The sequence below is a fragment of the Dasypus novemcinctus genome, chromosome Y (assembly GCF_030445035.2).
Source record: "Dasypus novemcinctus isolate mDasNov1 chromosome Y, mDasNov1.1.hap2, whole genome shotgun sequence".
Lineage (NCBI taxonomy): Eukaryota > Metazoa > Chordata > Mammalia > Cingulata > Dasypodidae > Dasypus > Dasypus novemcinctus.
In genome coordinates, this window is record NC_092216.1 from 5,868,149 (window position 1) to 5,888,638 (window position 20,490).

At 37.3% G+C, this 20,490-nt stretch overlaps 1 protein-coding gene and 1 long non-coding RNA gene across 5 annotated transcripts in view; both read right to left on the reverse strand.

Annotated features, from left to right (window-relative positions):
- LOC101414134 (neuroligin-4, X-linked) overlaps window positions 1-20,490 on the reverse strand; it is a 354,430-nt gene that overhangs the window by 90,223 nt on the left and 243,717 nt on the right. The window lies entirely within an intron of this gene.
- Window positions 241-16,984, reverse strand: LOC131277308 (uncharacterized). Its single transcript, XR_009184499.2, has 2 exons — window positions 16,891-16,984; window positions 241-458 (listed from the first exon to the last, which is right to left on the reverse strand). It is a non-coding gene; the product is annotated as an uncharacterized lncRNA (long non-coding RNA).

Consider the following 20,490-nt stretch of genomic DNA (forward strand, 5'->3'; position numbering starts at 1 on the left):
AGGTAATGGAAACTTTACAATGCTAATGACTCTGTTTCTAACTGGGTTGGAGAGCATATGATTCCCTTGTCTCTTTTATCAGTGATTCCCTTTTTAAAAATTCCAACTCAGACTACCAAGGCATGTAAAATAAATAAAGCACCATTGAAGCACTGAAGTGCTCCTGTTTGGTTTACAAGTCAACTTCAGCAAGACCCAGACTGAATGGGACAAACAAAATCTTACAAAATTCTATGGAAATTATTTTTTATATAATGAAATATCTATTTCCTTTCATTGTAAAGTACAAGGATGTGTATAAAGGAAACGTGGACGTATCACAGTGACTTTGGTAAGTCAAAACTTTTATAGCATTGACAGGCTTCCCAGGATATCGTTGATGGAGAAGTAGATGAGGCTGAAGCAGTTGGGTGCCGGCCTACCAAATGTGAGGTCCCAGGTTTGGCTCCCAATGCATCCTAAAGAACACGAGCAAGACAGTGAGCTGATGTGACAGCTTGGTGTAGTGAGGTGACACAACAAGATGACGCAAGGAAGAAACGTAAGCAGGAAACACTAGAGACCCAACAGGCAGGGAGCAGAGGTGGCTCAAGAGGTTGGGCGCTTCCCTCCCACATGGGCGGTCCCAGGTATAGTACCCAGTGCCTCCTAAAAAGAAGACAAGCAGACGACGAACAGACAGAGAGAGCCGACAGCAAGTGCTGACAATGGTGGGGGTGGGGGGAGGATTGTGTGTGAGAAATAAATCTTAAAAAAAAAAATTTGTGTACAATAAACTACCTATTTCAACTATACAATGTGATAACATTTCAGTTATAAATATACATCCCTAACACAATGACATAGTCAAGATTGTGAATATATCCATCACCCCAAAAGTTTCCTTGTGCACTTCTGTATGCTCTCTTCTGTACGTCTCTTCTGTACGGTGATGTGCATACACAAGACAGCATGAATTAGTTTGCATTTCCTAGCACTAATAGGTTCACGTCTTTTGTTTGGACTCTTGCGCTCAGGATAAATATTGGAATATTCATCTGGCTGGTAGCATATATCAATAGTTCGCCTGCTTTTATTGCTGGATATTATTCTCACCTGGGGCTATACCAGGGTTTGTTTATCCACTCTCTTCTTGACATCTGTAGTATTTCCAGGTTGTAGCTTTAATCAGTAGCGCTGACAATGCCTTCCTGTTCGAGTCTTTGTATGGACACAGGCTTTCATTCCTCATGAGTAAATACTTACGAGTGAAATGAATGCACGTTATGACAGGTGTATGTTGAACATTTTGAGAAAATGGCAAACTGTTTTCTAAAACCCTGTTCCATTTTCTGTTCCCACAAGCAGTATTTCAGGAGAGTTCCAATTCCAACACATCTCTGCCAACACTGGGCATGGACAGTCTTGCTGTATTTGACATTGTAATTATGTGTGGTGTCTTTATTTTGCATTTCCCCAAGGGCTAAGGATGTTAGGTATCCTTTCACCCACATATTGGCAATCTGTATTTCTTCTTTGGTGAAGTGCCTATTAGAAATGTCTGCCCATTTTTTATTGGGTTCTTCCCTTTCTTTTTATTGAGAGTAGAGAATGCTTCATGAATTCTGGCTAAAATTCCTGTATTAAATAAACGATTTGCAAGTATTGTCTCCTAGTGTGGGGACAGCTCTTTTCATTCTCTTAAAACTGTGTTTTGAAGAGAAGTTCTTAATTTGATGGATTCCAATGTATTAACTTATTCTTTCATGGAACATACTTTTTTATACCATATTCAAGAAATCTTGCCTAACCCGAAGTCACAAAGATTTTTGCCTATGATTATTCTTCCCTAGTTTTATACTTTTGTTGTACATTTTGGTATGTGATTCATTTAGAGCGAATTTTTTTACATAGTGGAAAGTTTGGATCAAAATTTGTTTTTCTTGTTTGTACACAGATATCCATTTTTTCCCCAGCACCATTTGCTGGAAACATCAATTCTGAACAGAATTACCTTTGTAATTCCGTATAGTATATGTATAGTCATATACATATATGCATAGTTTTATTTCTGGGGCCTCTATTCTGTTCCATTGATTTATCTCTTTATCTTTATGCCAAGACTACATAGTTTCATTTAGTGAAACTTTATTTTAAGTATTGAAATCAAGTAGCATATACACTCCTAGATTGTTTTGTTTTTTGTCCTGCTACAAAGTTGTTTCGGCTATTCTAAATGCATTGCATTTCCAAATAAATATTAAATTCAGCTTTTCAAGTTTGATTAAGAAGTCCGCTCATATTTTGTCTGGGATTATACTGAACATATATATCAATTTGTGGAAAAATCAATATCTTTACAATATTGAATGTTCTGACTCAGGAACACAACATATTTCGCCATTGATTTAGGTCTTTTTAAAGACTAATGATATTTTGGACATATACTGCATCTGCTTTTTTTCAGTTGTTCCTACGTAAGTCATATTCATATTTATATACAAAATATCTTTCTGTGATGGACTGAAAATAAAAACAAACCTGATATTGCATGACAAATCTTTGAGAAGCACTACGCTATGAGATTGCCTTGAAAAATACAAAAAAATTTAAAATTTTCCATTTTCAATGATTGTCATTATTCTATGACAATGAATGTCAGTATTCTAATAAATCTTAAGTTGTTCTTTCTACTTGTCCATTGACACATAAATCCAACTCCTGCTCCCTCAAGCCAGTTTTATATGTTTGTATATAGGAATTTAGCGTGTGTTTCACTTTTACAAAATTGAAATTCACTACCTTTAAAGTTTTCCAGATATTGAGCATTTTAAAAAGTCGTGTGCATTAAGTTAAGCCAATTAAATTTTAAAATGGGTTCCATGGAGAGGCAAATCTTTACAATGATCGATATAAAAGGCTAGTTCCCATTCCTAGAATGATATATTGTTTTAATATTACAAGAAATTGTAACTTTTGCACAAAACATACCATTTTTCCTTTAGAGTGTGCCTGGATTTTAAATATAAATTTACTAATACTGGAATGATCAATGGATATATAATCACCAAGACTATTATTTATTGACTAAAGCATGAAAAGAATTTTGATAGGCTTTTTAAATAAATTGTCACATTTCTTTCTCACAGTAGTTCTACAAATTGCTATCATTATTGTCATATTATAGATTGAATGAACAGTTGGCAATAACTCCATCGTCAATCTTTAAGGTCAATGAACTTAAATAAATTCAACCAAATATACATGAAAGCAGTTGGTAAGACAAATATGAATATATGAATTTTAAATGAAACACAGGATTGAGTAATAGCTACTTAAAACATTCATGAATTTATGTCTGAAATGACTTTTAATTATGTGTTTTAAAAGATCAAATATTCTCAAATACACTATAGTAAACATACACACACTTCCCAAATATTGATCGAAAAACTTAACAAAACTTGTTAAAAAGCAAGAGTGTGAATGAGTGTTTACAAAGAAATGTTAATGAAAAACTCTTCTCATCCGTAACTCTAGCAATAACATAAATCCTAATTAAAATCCAGGTTTCATGTGCTGTCTTGTTAAATGATGACTATCTGAAATGTCTCTGAAGTCTGAGTTATGGGAAGTACTAAGACTGCCTATTTAATTTATTCTGATAGCTGTAAAATACAGTAGTAATTCTCTGAACTCTGAAATGCTCTTAAGAGAATATAGCTCTAATACACAATATTCCACTATTTCTGTAAATCGGCATCTCTTACCTAAGCATTTATCTTAAAATGAGAATGAATCATTGAAACCAACCCTCTTTTAGAAGGCAAATTAAAATGTGGCTGATATTTTTAAATATTTCTTAAAAGAACAAAAATGTTAAAATCATGCTTTGGTATTACAGTTTCAAAACTGCTGGAAATGAGTGATCCCACCCACCAGGTGGGCGAATCAGTAAGTACTCTGAACCAGGAAAGCAGCTTTTGCCCTAGGACATTTTCCAATCTGGAAGAATCTGGAAGGAACTGCTTCTGGCATCATGATATAAAGGGCTACAGCTCAAACCTCAGCCTCCGCTGAATGTGTGCAGTCTGACAAATACCCCTGAACTTTTGGCCTGGGCCCCTCCATGAGCTTCGCCCACAGGGCAAGGGCAAAAAGAAAGGAACTCAATTCACTCAAGACCCTGCAGGGGCCAGCGCAAGGACTGGAAGCAATTCCAGAAAGACCAGCTCTGGGTGGATTATGGGTCCTGGAATTGCAGTGACTTGAACTGTCTTCCCAGGGGCAACATGCCATTATTGAAGCACTGACTGACAGTTATAAATACAAAATATATATTTTAAATGCAATGACCAGATTGCCAAGATGACCAGGCCTAAGAAGAAAGATTCAAGAAGTCTCAATTAAGAGGAAGCAGAAATTATAGTCAAAATGAAGAAACCACAAAAGCCTTAAGGTTTTGTAACTATTACATATAATAACCCATTTTCTTAAAGAATAACCCAAAGAACTGAAAAGGCCATATTGAAAATTTCTGCAGGGAGTTAGATACTCTTTTAAAAAGAGAAAGAAGACGGCATATAACAAAAAGAACCAAATAGAAATTCTAAATTGGAAGACTGTAATAACTAAAATGAAGAATAGACTGAACTAAGAGCAAATGACACAATGCTGAAAATGAGTAAGCTGGAGGACAGGAGAGAAGAAATTATCCAGGATGCATTATGGAGAGATCAAATCGTGGGCAATATAGTTACTAGAATTAGAAATATGGAGATCAAAATCAGAAAAGCTAGCACATGCATCATTAGAATACTTAGAGCATAAAGATATCAGACAATGAGACCAAACACCAAAGCGAAAAATAGGAAAGGACAAACAAACCCAGGGGGGTTCAAGATATGGAAATATCAGGTACAGACATTAAAATAAGTAGAACAGTATGTTCAAGATAATAAACGACAAAATGGAGAACTTAAAAGAGGTAAAAATAATAAAGAAAAAAATCATTTCTAGAAGTGACTAATACGTACATAGATGCAATTTAAAATTCAATGTATGGGCTAAACCATACGTAAGATACAGCAGAAGAAAGAATCAGGGAAGTAGAGTATGAATGAAAATTAATCTAGAATGAAGTCTGAAAAGAAAAATGGATGAAAAATAAGAGCAGGGAAGAAGAAAACAGAGGGCCGGAAAGAAAATCTAATTTATAGTAATTAGAGGACCAAAGGAGAGAAGAGATGAAAAGTAGCAGAAGTACTGAAAGAGGTAATAGCTAGTAGTTTTCCAGAACATAAGAAATACGCCATTGAGAAAACTGAAGATGATTAAGGATTTCAAACAGACAAAATAAAAATAATGCAATATAAAATCTCATCAGAGAAACACTGCAGGAACAGAAAGACTAACAGAAAATTTTCATGACCCCAGGAGAATGGGGTCATGAAAATAGGTTATTTTCAAAGGATTATAATTGAAGCTAACTTTTCATTCCCAACAATGGAATCCAAAGGAGATGAGAGTGGAATTCCTTGATGTCTAAAATAAAGTAACTGCCAAAATAAAATTCGATAGCAAGTAAAAATCCTCTACAAAAATAGAATGGATGTAAAGACATTTACAGAGATGATAACTGAGGATTTCCGAAAGCTCACATGTTCTGAAAATACATTTTAGATCACAATTAGAATTTTTAAGAGAGAGCCTGCAGATAAAGTTAGAGGAACAGGAAGTAATGAAGATTAAAAAAATTAAAAAATTAATTTAAAAAAAAAAGGTGGTGTAACCGCTGGAAAATCTAATATGAACTAAATGAAATTTTTAAAAATCTCTGAGTTTCCTAAAAAGCACAAAATAAAAATCACATGGAAATCATAGCAGGTAAATTGGGAGGATGAAAATGGAGCTAAAATGTTCTCATTTTCTAGTATTTTCTGACAAATGTTCAAATGTATTCATTAAAATTATTGTATTAAGGATACATGTTATAATTCCTAGGGTTCTGCATTAAAAAAAAAAAAAACCAAGGAGAGTGATTTAAAATATATATCTGGCTTAGTGGGTAGGTATAGGGAGAAAGGGAAAGGAATGATTAAAAGAAAACAAATCTAAATCTATCCATAAAGTAAAAGAGAAACAAAAAAATACTGAGATAATAGAAGCATAAAATTATGCTAGAAAATTTAAACATAATTATATCTAAAATGTATACGTGGATCTACAGTCATAAAGCAAAATACATAGTACAAACAGAGTTTAAATGAGGCATCTGAAATTCTTAAAGTAAATGCATGGAAACAATACACCATTTATGTATTAACCAAAAATTTAAATTTATTAATAGCAAATTAAATACATCCAGGAATAAAGTGGATCATTTCATAAGTAAAAATTTCACTGAAGTGCAACCTAATAAAAACTCTAAATGTTTATCCACTAAACTGATGAGAACATAAAATACTTAAAATCTGACACTGGAAAAATATAAGGGAGACAAGAAAATCCATAATCGATAGGAACATTTGACAATTATTTTAGTAAAGGTTAGAACACACCTCAGTAAGTCACCTGAGTAGTCAACCTCAGTAAAATTATACAATATTTGAACAACATAATTCAACAACTTGAGTTACTGTACATATATAGAAGAACTCTGTGTCCCACACCTACACAGAGATCATTTTTTCCCAAGGACACAAAACATATTGACAAGAAATAGAAAATTAAAAAGAAAATAACTAGAAAGCTACATATATTTAGAAAGTAAGGCATGCTTTCCTAAATAAATCATAAGTAAGAAAGAACTCAGAATATAAATTAGGAAACATTTTACATGCACAATAAAACAAATCATCACTTAGCTAATTTGTAGAATGCAGCTAAAGTGGTACTTGAGCAAAATTAACAGGCATAGGTTAACATATTAGAAAATAAGGATATTGGAACATTAATTAAAAAGCTTTTGTTTCAAGAAGTTAGTAAAACAACAGTAAAACTAATTATAACGCAATAATAAAAGAGGAATATTTAATGAAAAATGACACAAACATATAGTAGACTCGAACAAAAATAAAAGTTGGGCCACTGAAAAATTCTAATCAACTAGAAACTAAACTATGGTCAATTATACCAATAAAAGCAACAAAGGCAAATATAATTTCACAAATAAAAGTCAACACTGTTACTGGCTAGCAGACATCACAAAGATCAAAGAAGGGAAATTTAAAAACCATCGAAAGACCTCCAGAAAAAAATAACATACTGTCCTAAGTGGCTTGAAAATAAATAAAATATCTCAGTGATACAACAAAGATTTAGATATCAATCAGGTATCAACACTCTCCCCTGAAAAGGAAAGTCCGGAAAGCACAAATGGCTGCTCTAATGAATTGTAGAAAACATCAAGGAAACATGATTACCAATCTCAACTCTTCAGGATAATATAAGAATAGGACATACACCTGAATTTGTTGTATGAGAATAATGTAATTTTTATCCCCAATTCCAATAAGGAATAAGATTAAGAAAACCCATGTCCTTGAGAAATGAAGAGGCACAAACAAGAATGCTTGTAAACCAGTGTTTAAGAGCCCCGAACTAGAAACAATCAGAAATCTATCAACTATAGATAAACAGTGAATATGCATACAAAGGAATATTAGACAGCAACTGAAATAAGTAAAATAGTCTAAAAACACTAATGAATCTTAAAAACACAAATTTACATGAGAGGAATGCATGAAAAAAGAATGTAAAGATGCCATTCTTTTTTCAAGTTCCCACACAAGCAAAACTAAGAGATTCTTGGATGCATATTTAGAAGGGAAAAATACAAAGGAACAGATGAGTGTGAAAGGCAGAATGAAGGTTATTAGCGGGGAGGGGAGGAAGATATGACTGGGAAAGAACAAACAGCATACGGTGGCTCTGTGATGATGGCATTACATTTGCTTGAGTGGATAATGATTACAGAAATATTTGCTATGTTTTCACTTTGCATCAAACATTGTGCTATATGGAATTTTCTCTGCAGGTTCTATTTCAAGTAAAGGTTTTTTAAAAAATGAGTGTGAATATAAAAAATACTATTTAACCAATTGCCCTCATTTATCTCTATCATATCTTCAGATGGCCCCATGATGCATAGCTTTTGGTGGCTGCCTTGAAACTGTCCATCTTGTCATGAAAACATGAGTAGAAATCATGGCTGAGTTCTTCTTATTAAGGTGGAAAAGCCTGCAGGGAGAATTCTTTGCTTCCCACTAGTTAATAAGAAAAGTGACACAGCAAACCCCATCCGCCTCTCAGCTCCTCCAAGGCACCACTGCGTTTATGTGCTTTATCCAAAGTCAGCAGCAGACTGAGCACCAAGGGCAGCCAAGCCCCGGAAACGGCCTAAGCTTGAGGGGGATGGGGGGTATATAGGGACCTCATATTTTTTTAATATTAACATTAAAAAAATAAAGACCAAAAAAAAAAAAAAAAAAAGGAAATGGCCTAAGCCGTCTATCCAAGACCACCCACCCTTACTTCTAGACCATTATCCTTTTTCCACTTATGATTGCATGTCTACGTGCACAACGATTTATTACTACTCTGTGAACATCTAAAGCACTCACCGTTGTCTCTTCAGCAATTTATGTGGGCACATGAAATATTTAGAGTTATTTCTACAGAACCCACATTAAGCAATTTTTAATTATCCAAAGACATTTTGATAGAAATTATATAATTTAGGGCAAAGAGCATTATCTTCTATTTCTCACTGAGGAAGTACCTTCATTTGATAATTGGTGACCAATTTTAGACCAATAACTGGTGAAAGTTTTACTGAAGATGCATTAAAGAGTCAGGGGCCCTTTCATTAAACACACTTTTAACAGATGAGAATACAAAATGCACTCTGCAAAAACGAACAAGGGATAAGTTCCAAGACAATGACAGTCTTTAGAGTAGTTAATTTGGAAAGGTGTGGGCAAGGCACTTAGATTGCTCAAAGTGTTTTGAATTTTTCAAGTCAGTGTACGTCAAGAGTAAGTTTAATGAAGCTTCTATTAATTGATGGTTGTACCTTGATTTTGAATTAAAATGGCATTACACGGCATCGTCACTGACCTTATTTAAGAGCACCTTGGCTAATTCCAAGCATAAACCAAACTCTAAGGATTAAGACCTGCCTCAGATCATGACCTTGAAAATAAGCGACTGTGGGCTTGATGCAATATTAACTGCGTTCTGAGAAACACAAAAGTTTCAATCAGGCTTACTTTACTGTAATTAGTGTATTGCCTCTAAGGTGACTAATCTGAACATATTAACACTACTTCGGATACATAATTTCTGATATATATGCTAAATTATATCAGCCTAATAATGTACCAATCAGCACTCGCATACTTTTACTATTTCACTAGGACTTATTAAAACATTTTCCAACTAAAATCATTTGAGAGAACATGGCAAAATTAATTTTTATTTCAACATATAAGGATATGTTTTCCTAAAACTGTGCTACTACACATATATTCTGGATTTCCTAAAATAAACTTTTCCTAAAACCCTGAAATATATTAAATATTGTTTTTGTTTATTGTCCATATCTATTCAGTCCCTCCCTTCAAAATCCACAAAGAGGAGAATAAAAGACAAACTGTCAGTGGGTTAAGAATTTTCTAAATAATTCAAGAAACTGAAAATCATGCCAACATAACATTAAAAAAACTGAAGAGGGGATAGAGAAATTTGAGGTACTTAATACAGGACTTCAGCTCTGTTATGACACAGGATGAAGATACAAACATGTGAGCAGAAGCAAGTAATGGAGAGAAATGTGCACTTGCAGAGACTCAAAGTTGGCTGGGTGTTGCCTGGAAGATTCTCCTGCCAAAAATAGAGAACTGTAATCCTGAAAGCTCATAGTCGAGCTGGCTTCCCCAGGGGGAAAGAATTCACATGTTTCTACTCTCCTATTATGAAACTCTAAAGACAGAACTTCAAAAACAGCCTTTAGTGCCTCAATGCTAAATAAAAAATAACTGTCAGACATTTGAGGTCAGACGAGACATTTAAAGATCAAGTCCACACATAGAACACATAGATCTAAAGATAACAACAAAACTGGAAACAGGACTTCGGAAGAAATGGAGACCTGAAAGCAATAAAATGAAATCTAAAAGGAAAAAAAAAAAGGTTCTCCAAAAGGTATTGGGTATTATGCGAATGATAAAAGAAGACAGCATATCTATTACACAAAATTTAATGCTAGGAAGAACGATCTAGAGAGATTTCTTAGAAATTAAGAAACAAAACAATAACTAGAGACTAAAGTTCAACAAAAAGGAAATTACTCAGAGGGCAATGCAAAATACAAAGAAGATGACAAAAAGAAATGAAAAAGTTATATTATGAAAGAGTTTAAATGCCTGACTCGTAGAATTCGGGAGATTTTTCAAAGATAAAAAGAACATAAAAATGGAAGGAAAGAAATTATCCCCCACTCCCCCCCCCCCAAAAAAAAAAAAAAAAAAAACAGCGATAAGCCAGAATATTTGCCAAAACTAAAGGAAATGAGTCTTAAGATGGAGAAGACTTGCTTGGTATAATAAATTTTAAAAACACTCATGCCAAAGAATAGCACACTAACATTTCTGAAGGCCAGAGAAAAACAAAAGATCCTAAATATTTCCAGAATTAAGACTAAGCACAAATTAACAATTTTAACAACAATAATAATACTATTACAGAAAAAGAGCAGAATCAGAAGAACAAAATAGTAACACCTGCGAATAGCAATATACAGGATATGCATTTTGTGGGGGTACAGAACAATCAGACACAGACAACTATGGAAAACCCAATGGGATACTAGGAAACGTTGGACCTTCGCATAAGGCCACCTGTGAGGTCCCCCTTTCATCTCTTACCCTATTTTTTAAAAGTCTATATTTTCCAGTATTGTTGAGGAATAAAAAGCATAACCTTGCAAAAATATCTAACAAGTCACTCCTGTCCCCGCTTCTGTGGATTGGCCTATGAGGGCATGGCCTTGCAGGAGAATATCAAATAAATAACTCCAGTCCCCTGTTTCTGTAAATCAGCCTGTGAAAACATGGCCTAGTAGGAAGATAGCAAATGAGTGACATCCCCCCGCTTCTGTAAATCAACCTGCAACCTTGCAGCTGCATTCAGCCTCTGTAACCCACCTGCTTGCAAACTTTTGCCGAGCAAAGCGTTAGCCAATGAACAAAAGTTATGCTGATCCCACCTGAAATCCTATATAAATCTATGAAAACTGAAAAACGGGGCTCAGAATTTGGAGATTAACTCTGCTCTGGACCCGCGCGTAATAAATCTGTTGCTCCAGTTCTCCTGAGAGCCGGTTTTGGGTCCTTCTGTGGTTCAGAATTCCTGGCTTTGCTGCAAGACTATGACTCCTATCTCAGCAAGGCTTGTCGCTGCTTCTCCAATAAATGCACAAACGCTCTTAGAACCAGTCCATCTAGATCTAGCCATGGCTGGGTAAGAGATTCTCCATCCTCATGGGTTGACGGAAGCAAAGGCCTTTGTTAAGGAAGTGACTTCTATGAACACCAGAGAACTTCTGGGAGGGTACTGCCCTCTTCTCCCTTGTTTCACTCACAATTGCTTCTGCATGAGGAAGGCTGTTTGTCAGTACAGAAGTCTACACCTCGAGGGAGGCGTGGTGGCAGCAAACGGATGAGTCAAGGAGAAAGTAGCAAAACTTAGCAAGAGCTGGACTCAGACTGCGCTTGTTAGTTCTGACCGGAAAAGAAACTAAGGGACAAAAACCTACCATAAAGCCAAAACGAAAAGGTGACCAGGGGGTCAGCTCGGTGTGCCAATAGGAAACTAAGTCCTGCAGTGGGTGGCGGGGGGCCCAACTTCAGCCGGGCACGGCGCTAAACAGGAGGGAGACAGGCCAGAGTTTGGGGGCTGAGTGGGGAGCGTCCTTACCCAGGGGTTAGATTCAGGATCGGCCACCAGCTGGGCGAGCTGTGGTGGCCACAACAGGGGACAGCTCAGGACATCCCTGTGCAATGCCACGCGGGCTCAACTCCCAAGGGGGGCCATCAAGGCAGCCCAGTGTCCACCACGGGTGGAGATCTGGCAAGGGGGAAACGCCAGGACCGCGCACATGGAGAGCAGAAAAGCAGACCTGGGGCCAGCAGAGGCCCTCTGGTGGCCCGTCACCTGAGCTTTTACCTCATCCCCTCAGTTCGTCAGTTGGGAAGGACTGATGAGCACCACTGCACGCACCAATCCACGCACAGGCAATGCCTGGGAACGCACATATAACCTAGAGACCCCCGATCTTTTTATAAGCCCGGAACACGTCTTTCCTCACAACATACCACGGGAATAGGAACCCGAGTGCATGCTGTCAAAAGTGACAAAAGCTTGACCATAGGAGTGATGTCAGACAGAGAGTTCTGAGGGCCAGACCCTGGAAGGATTTCCTCCAAAGGCAGGCGCAACTTGAGCCTTTCCAGCTAGCGCCTTCAGTGACATAAAGATAAGATCAAACTGAACTCAATCTAGCGGAAGGGATGTCCAAAGGCTCTGCAGCCTGCTGAGCTCCAGCACTTAAGCTCAGATGCTGGTGTGCCTCTAACCTCCCTTTCATCCTTGCCTTCAGGGCGTCTTTCTTTGCTGCCAATGCAGGATGGCAGTCCTCCTTCTCCCCAATTTCCCTTTCATCAGAGTCACTCAGATCCTAGAAGATAAGGGAGGCGCTGTGGAGTCAGCTTAAAGCACAGCGTGTTCCAGAAGGTGATTCGGGGGTTGACGGATCAACAACCCCTTTGAAGCCAGGTCAGAGGTGATTAGAAAATTTCACATTTTGAGCTGCAGGAGACCTGAATCGTGCAGACCTGCTCACAGAAATAAAAAGAATCCACTCCTTTTTTATAAAAAAAGGAAAGCAGGGTGGAACCGTGTAAGAACACAGCAAATTATCATACAGCTAATAAATAATAGCCTCTTAAGTGTTATATAAGAGCCTGAAGTATTCTGTGAAAATTTAAGATTGTCAGTCATTAGTCCAGGTTGTTGAATCCAAATGAAACATATGGGGCTTGAAATTCCTTTGTTTGTTTCCATTTTAGAGGGGAATGGATTAAACAAACATAATAGCCTGTATGAAAACTAATCTACATAGACATATATATAATTTATATAGTTATATATTTATATAACATGCTAAATATTAAATGTATAATATAAAATGTAATATAATGTAATGCAATGCAATATATATAACAGATTTTCTAAGTTTCTGCTCAGCAACTATTCCCTCCACAGTTCCTGATATCCCTAACAGGTCCCCTTCTGGAAAGTTCTCCAGCGCAATGAGGATGGAGCGTATTCTGCAGGGCCTGGAAAGCCAAGCAAAAGCTCTGAACAGGGAGTGTGGGGTCACCTTTGGCACTTGGTGTCCTCCCAGAGGCCCTGAACCAACAAGGGACGGAAGTGCCTGGAGTCAGAGGACCAAGCATCGGCAGATAGGCATGGGAACGAGGTCAGGGGACAAGAAGGGTGCGTGAGTGAGAAACTCCTAGAAGCTACAACATGGACACAGGGGTTCTCTGCCAAAAGGGGTATGTGGGGTTAAACAAGTTTGTTCTACTTTTCTAATTAGAGAGAATTTGGTAAGAAGGATAAAAGCAAAAGCTTTAACCTCACCTGGGAACATATGGATATATATTTTACATTCTGTTTTATATATATAAGTATGTAAGTATAAATGTGTATGTAGACATAACTTACTTCTAGGAAACTGAGGTCACATAATATATACTGCATATTATTTTAATTTTCTTAAATTAAATTTTATATTTCTAATATTTTCTATTGCGTTATGCCTTGGACATCCTTCCTCAACCAGAAATCTATTAACATTTCCTCTACTGTTTATTATAGAGAAAAAGTAGAAATTGTGAACACAGCAGGCACATTAAAGAGAAGGGACTTTTAAAAGTCATTAAAGCACGAGACAAAAAAAGGGCTTTTAGGTCTGCAACAGTTTTGACAGGTAACTTATTTTACAGTGGAGAACAAGAATTACATTCCATGCTGTTTAAACTGATTCAGGGTACTGGAAGGAAGAAATGCCTCAACCACTATGCATTTCAATTCCATTTCCCAATTCCTAACCAGGAAAATGACTTTGGGCAAATTCCACAAATGCTTTAAGCCTTAGCCTCTAATCTCTAAAATGAAGGTAATTGCTAACATGCACCGAATCTTTCCATGCAGTAGTTTGATCCTCACAGCACTACAGGATTCTCTGAGGCAGAGAGAACCAGCAGCAGAGAGGCTAAGTCAATTGCTCAAGGTCACACAGCTCAAGGTCAGAAAGGTCGTAACGGAATACTAACATTCACGTCAGTATAAGCATGGAGTGGGGGAGCCGCATTCTCAGCGAGCTTTAATCTACCTTTGCGTAATGCTACCCTCTTTAAGCTCTTCACCTTTTCTCTGACATTTTATCAAACACTCCCTCTAATTGAGGAAACTGGCTCAATTGATAAACCTTTCCATCATGTCCCCCATGGAAGTTCCTCTCAAAACAGCTTTATTTCAGACACACATTTTTAGCACTAGCGTCATGTGTGTAAGAACAACTGGCTGACACTACCATAAAATATGAAAATTACTTTTATATTATGTTAAAATGTTTGGAAAACATGCCAAGAAATTATTTCCAGATGTTCTGATGACTCAGATATACAATCAAAACAAGGCAGAATTTTTTTCAACAGTTAAACTGGCATAACTTTGTGACAGTTGCATTAAAAAAAAAAACCCAAATAATTCTGTTGGTCTATTTACTTTGCAAATATGGGATTCTTGATAGAAGAAGGCAGAGAAGAGGAAACAAAGGATGGAGGAGAGAAGGGGAGGCAGGAAGAAGATATAGGATGTACATTGTCTTCAAAATTTTCACGAAAAAATAACACTAAAAAATTTACCTGGCATCAAATTTTGAGTTTAAACTGTCACATAGTTCAATTTTAATAAAAGGAAAATACATGTCTCTACGTTTAGTATTCTACTGAAAATATTCCCAATTTTCCCAGTTAAGTTCTGTAAAAAGAACTGCATATCTCTTCCTTATTTTCATGAATACTCTCTTCTTTCTCATTTTAGGGGTAAATGATACCTTGTTAAGCTTTTTCTAGTGCTGAGCTGGAAAAATTCAAATAGGGACCACAAGGGTGTTGCAACAGCCCTAACTTGTCCATAGCCCTCGCCTGGTTAACCAGGAGCAGCCTGTTCTGAAACGGGAATTGTACCTATTTTTCTGTCCACCTCTTGCCCACTGTCTGTCTGCAGCTTGAATTCTCCTGTGCAAGCACATGCTTTCCAAGATATGGCTTAAATGCCATGGAATTAAATATCAGCTAAGGAAGCAGACTTGGCCCAGCGGTTAGGGCATCCCTCTACCACATGGGAGGTCCACGGTTCAAACCCTGGGCCTCCTTGACCGGTGTGGAGCTGGTCCACACTCAGTGCTGATATGCGCAAGGAGTGCTCTGCCATGCAGGGGTGTCCCCCGCACAGGGGAGCCCCAAGCGCAAGGAGTATGCCCCGTAAGGAGAGCCGCCCAGCACGAAAGAAAGTGCAGCCAGCCCAGGAATGGCGCCACACACACGGAGAGCTGACACAACAAGAAGACGCAACAAAGGGAGACACAGATTCCCGTGCGGCTGACAACAACAGAAGCGGACAAAGAAGAACACGCAGCAAATAGACACAGAGAACGGACAACTGGGGTGGGGGTGAAGGGGAGAGAAATAAATCTTTGAAAAATAAATAAATATCAGCTGAAGCATCCTATGTATAAAGCTCTGTATCTGACAACTATGAAGTTGTCCATCAGCTTCCTTGATAACCTGTTTGTTTATATATGCTTTTGGCTCTGAAAAAATAAAAACCCATGTTAGAAAACAAAACCTGGAATCAATAATAAACCATCTTAATAAATGAAAAGCAATTAAAAATGTCTTTTGTCAATTTTTCTTCGACATTTTATCATGCTCTTTAAATGCAAAAGGAAGAGGTGCACATGAATGTCTCTCTTGACTTTACCAGGGCATGTAATACTCTTTCCATGATTCACTAGTATTACTTAGTATCAGCCCGCTTCTCGTCAATGTTGCTTTTAAGTTTAACTGCCACGGGAACAAAGCAACGGACAGAAGAGCAACTGGTCACTCTTTGGAATTCAAATATAATGGATGCCACTGCTCTCCAAAGATAATAGGGTGCCTTCTTCTTAGACTTAGCCACAATGATCAAAATCAGAGAACAATCAAAACAAGCAAAAAAGAAAATCAGAGAAAATGTATTAAGAACAGGCCGTCAACAGACACATAAACAGTATAATAAAAGGAAGACTCAGGGAAGCGGACGTGGCACAACTGATAGAATATCCACCGACCACATGGGAGGTCCAGGGAACAAACCCAGGGCTTCCTGACCTGTGTGCTGAACTGGCCCATGCACAGAGCTGCTGCGTGCAAAGAGTGCTGTGCCACACAAGGGGACCCCACGTGCGGGAGCCCCACGCACAAGGAGTACACCCTGCAAGGAGAGGCGGCCTGCCCAGGAGTGGTGCCGCACACAAGGAGAGATAATTTCAGCAAGGTGACTCAACGAAAAGCAGACATAAGTTTCCTGGTGCAACGAAGGGTACAAGCCGACACAGAAGAACACACAGTGAGTGGACACAGAGAGCAGACAAAGGGGTTGTGGTGGGGGGAGAAATAAATAAAACAAAATCTTAAAAAAACAAAAAAAACCAAGAGTCAAAATTCTGGCGTTGGCTATCGCCATCCAAGAAACTCAACAAAAGAGGCTGTCCTTGGTATGACTAGCACTTACCCGTCCTTGAAGCACCCTCACACCTAGAAGGCAGGTGAACCTGCCAAGCAGTCCCGGCCAGGTGCCTCCTGAAACCCACATGCCTTCATTTTGTTTCATGATTCCTTAACATCTAGAATTCCCACTGTAGAATGTGCTGACCCTAAACAATGCCCCATTCCTACAAGAATTAAAATCTTGGTGTTCAGTTTCCTAGAAACAGCCCAGACACCACGGCACAGTCTTAGTTGAGCACCACAGTTGACTGACTGTAGGATTTGGGGCACAAGCCCTAGTTTCTCTGAGTATCTGCTAAGAAAGATAAAAGCAGCTCCAGATAGCTGGCACTGGCCGAGCACTATCAGCTGAACTCTGGCTCTGATGATAACAGGACCGCATGCAGGGCTCTCTTACTGAACGTACATAATTTCAAGGTCCAGCAACCAGACAAGTCTACCCTATGCCTGTGGTAGAGCAAGACAAAGGCAAGAACTCTTTTGTGATCATGATGGAACAAAACAAAAAGGTTATCCAAGCCCCCCACATGATCAAACATCCCCTATTTTTGCTCTTTTTAGAGATAATTCACTAAGATAACCAACCATTGATTCCCAAGAGCATCTAATCCAAAGCCAGAACTACCTCCTGGAACCGCCCCCATCACCACTGAACGGAAGCCAAATCTAGCCATGTGCGCTTCCCTTTCCAACCACGTCTCACTGAACTGCCCCATGACGCACACTCTTCCTTACTGCAGTGTGTCAGTAAACCCAACTGAGTTCACCTAGTTGCAATGAGGCAATCAACTCAACAGGATTCATTTGGGGTGGGTGTTTTCTAGCGGTCAGTTATCTGTGAAAATAAAGATAATAATGACCTCACGTGGGTTTTTGTAAGTAATACATGATAACTATTACCATTAATACATGGCAATGCTGAATATAGTAGGAGTTAAGAAATGGGCAATTATGGGATTATAATTCTTATTTTTGTATCTGAAGAAATGAAAGAGGCAGAATTAGCATCCCTAAATCAAACCAACAACGTGTTGGGAACAAGATATTTTTCTGTCTGAAAAATGAAAGGTTTCTCAGGGACTGTTGTAAACTCATCAAAAATTATACAACTTCATGCGGCATCTCAGTTTTCTCTAGAGACTTTTTCAATCAGAACGTCGTGCACACAGTCCAACACAAATGTGATTACAGAATATACCATATTATTAGTAATATTAACAAACACCAAACAGCTCTCACATCTTCTGAGAACGTCTGCAGTATAAGGGCAAATGGCTTAACTGATTAGAAAGGTTGATGAAAACTCTGAGGTTGTATCTATTTTTTCCTAAAAAAAATTCAGACGGATACCTATCCAGAGAACAAAATCTAATGGTTACACATGTTGCCAATGGGAATGTATTTAACCTTTCTGAGCCCTAGTTTTTTGTTCTACAAAAGGAAATAGCAATTACCATTTATATTTCTTTTGTGGGGTAAATAGTATGTTATGTGTAAAAAACTTACTAAAGGACAGGGCGATACAAAAGTTCTGGTTGTGACAATTTTTACTATTAGCATGGGGATAATTATGAAACATCTGAAGCAGATTTCCTATTTAGTTTTAAGTGTTCCATGGTCCTAAAGAAGGCAGGACAACATTACAAATATAAAAGAAAACCATATGCCCCCCAAAAATCTGACTTCAACATATAAAAAGGAAGCAAGATTCAGCTTAAAGAGGCTGCTGAATTAGTTTGGCAGCTAGACAATATAGATTTTAATGGTCCAAAGAATTGATTTGGAATGTATTAATAATTATAATATTTAAACTTTTAGAAATCCCAATCAGTTTCTCAAAGTAGATGTTTTCTGTTTTTTCAGTTGTTTGTTATTCCAGTTGTCTCGACATTTTGCAATTCACTGAAATCTCTTTCTCATCCTGAAAATTCTGTTTTTATGTTGCCAATAACTGCCTATTTTTAGGAAATCATATTAACAGGAGTAGAGTTTACTCCATCTTCTTTACAAGACCAAATATTTCTGCATCATCTGTTTAGTATTAGCCAACAAAAGAATTGAGTGAGTAGAATTTCTGTCTTTGGATTTTCCTCTTTAGGTCAGAGGAGCATCATCTCAACTCCAAAAGCAAAGCTCCATCTCACTTTGCAAACACTGGTTTGGAAACTACAAGAACAAGCTCTTCATGTCCCTGTGGGTTTACGTGTGTAAATGGCTACCATCCAACTCTCAGGACTTGTTGGGCATTTAATAAATACTGATTGCTGACTCAGAGAATATTTAAGTTCACTTGGGTGTTTGGTCCAGGGAAATCTTCTGCCAAAGCATGCCATAATTTCATCTCTGAAAGGTCTTTCAAATGAATGTTCCAGAACTTACTCTTTTACCCCAGAAACATTCATGTGTACAATGATGTTTGGTGAAATCAGTAAGGAGCATTTACCCATGCAGAAGATACTAGGTGAACTTTCTAAACCAAATCATACATGGTGAAAAAATGAAAGATTAAGGTTAATATAAAATCAGTGGAAATACGTGTGGTTCAGTAGCTTACTGAGAAATGATATAATTTAAAATGAATTTTCCTTATGCTGAAAGACAGGTTATACTAGAGAGAAGAGCCCTCCATTTCTTAAAGTAAATTGCTGATTCAAAGACCACTATCATAGATGATTAAGAAGATGAAGATTTTAACCTGTTGAATGAAGGTTCTGATGAAAGTAACATCTGCTGGTTTTAGATCTAAGAATTGTGAAGTAAAAAGCAATTCATGTATGAATAAAAAGCATTTCTGTTGAGGACCATTTCAGAAACAACTAGAAGAATGAGCTGAGGCTGTGGAAGTTTTTTGAGAGTCTGGGGTTTGATCCCATTAAATGTACATTCAGGACAAATTCAAAGTTTTTCCAGGGCCCTTTAAAAAGTAAAGCAGTTACTAATTAAACTCCATAGCCAACCAAAATCTTATAAAAAAGTTAAAGACAAACGGAATACGGAATATATTATATTTTATTTTCCTATAATGGAAGCTGTAAAATTTCATTTTTCTACTCTTATTTTAAAACAAAGGCAAGTTTTACAATAAAGCCATTTGCTTTTAAAGGATGTGGGATAAATATAATTGATTGGTTAGGGAGCTTAAGAGAAAGTAATTGGACCTGTGATTTATTTCTCACAATGGGCTGAAAGTTCCCTAAAATCAGGAACCATGTGCCATCAGTTTTGTGTTACTACTCAGCCCAGCACGTATTACAAGATCATCAGGAATTTCTTAAATGAATGAAAGGAGATTTAAATTAATAAAATATTTTGTTTTTGGCTAACCCCCATGCAAGATATATCTTGCATGCACACACACACATAAAACACAACAATTACAAAACCAAATTTACTGATAATGAACAATGTCTTCCTTTCAGTACACATGTTCTCTCATGATACAACTAAATTTAAACTATAAAAACAAATGGAATGGAATAATTAAAACTAAATTTTCTACCTAATGCTAGATGTTTCTCAAAATGGGTGCCATCCATTTAATCAATTATGAAAGTATCTTTACTGAAAGAGTGGGTAGTATTTTAAGCATGTATTCCATAGAAAC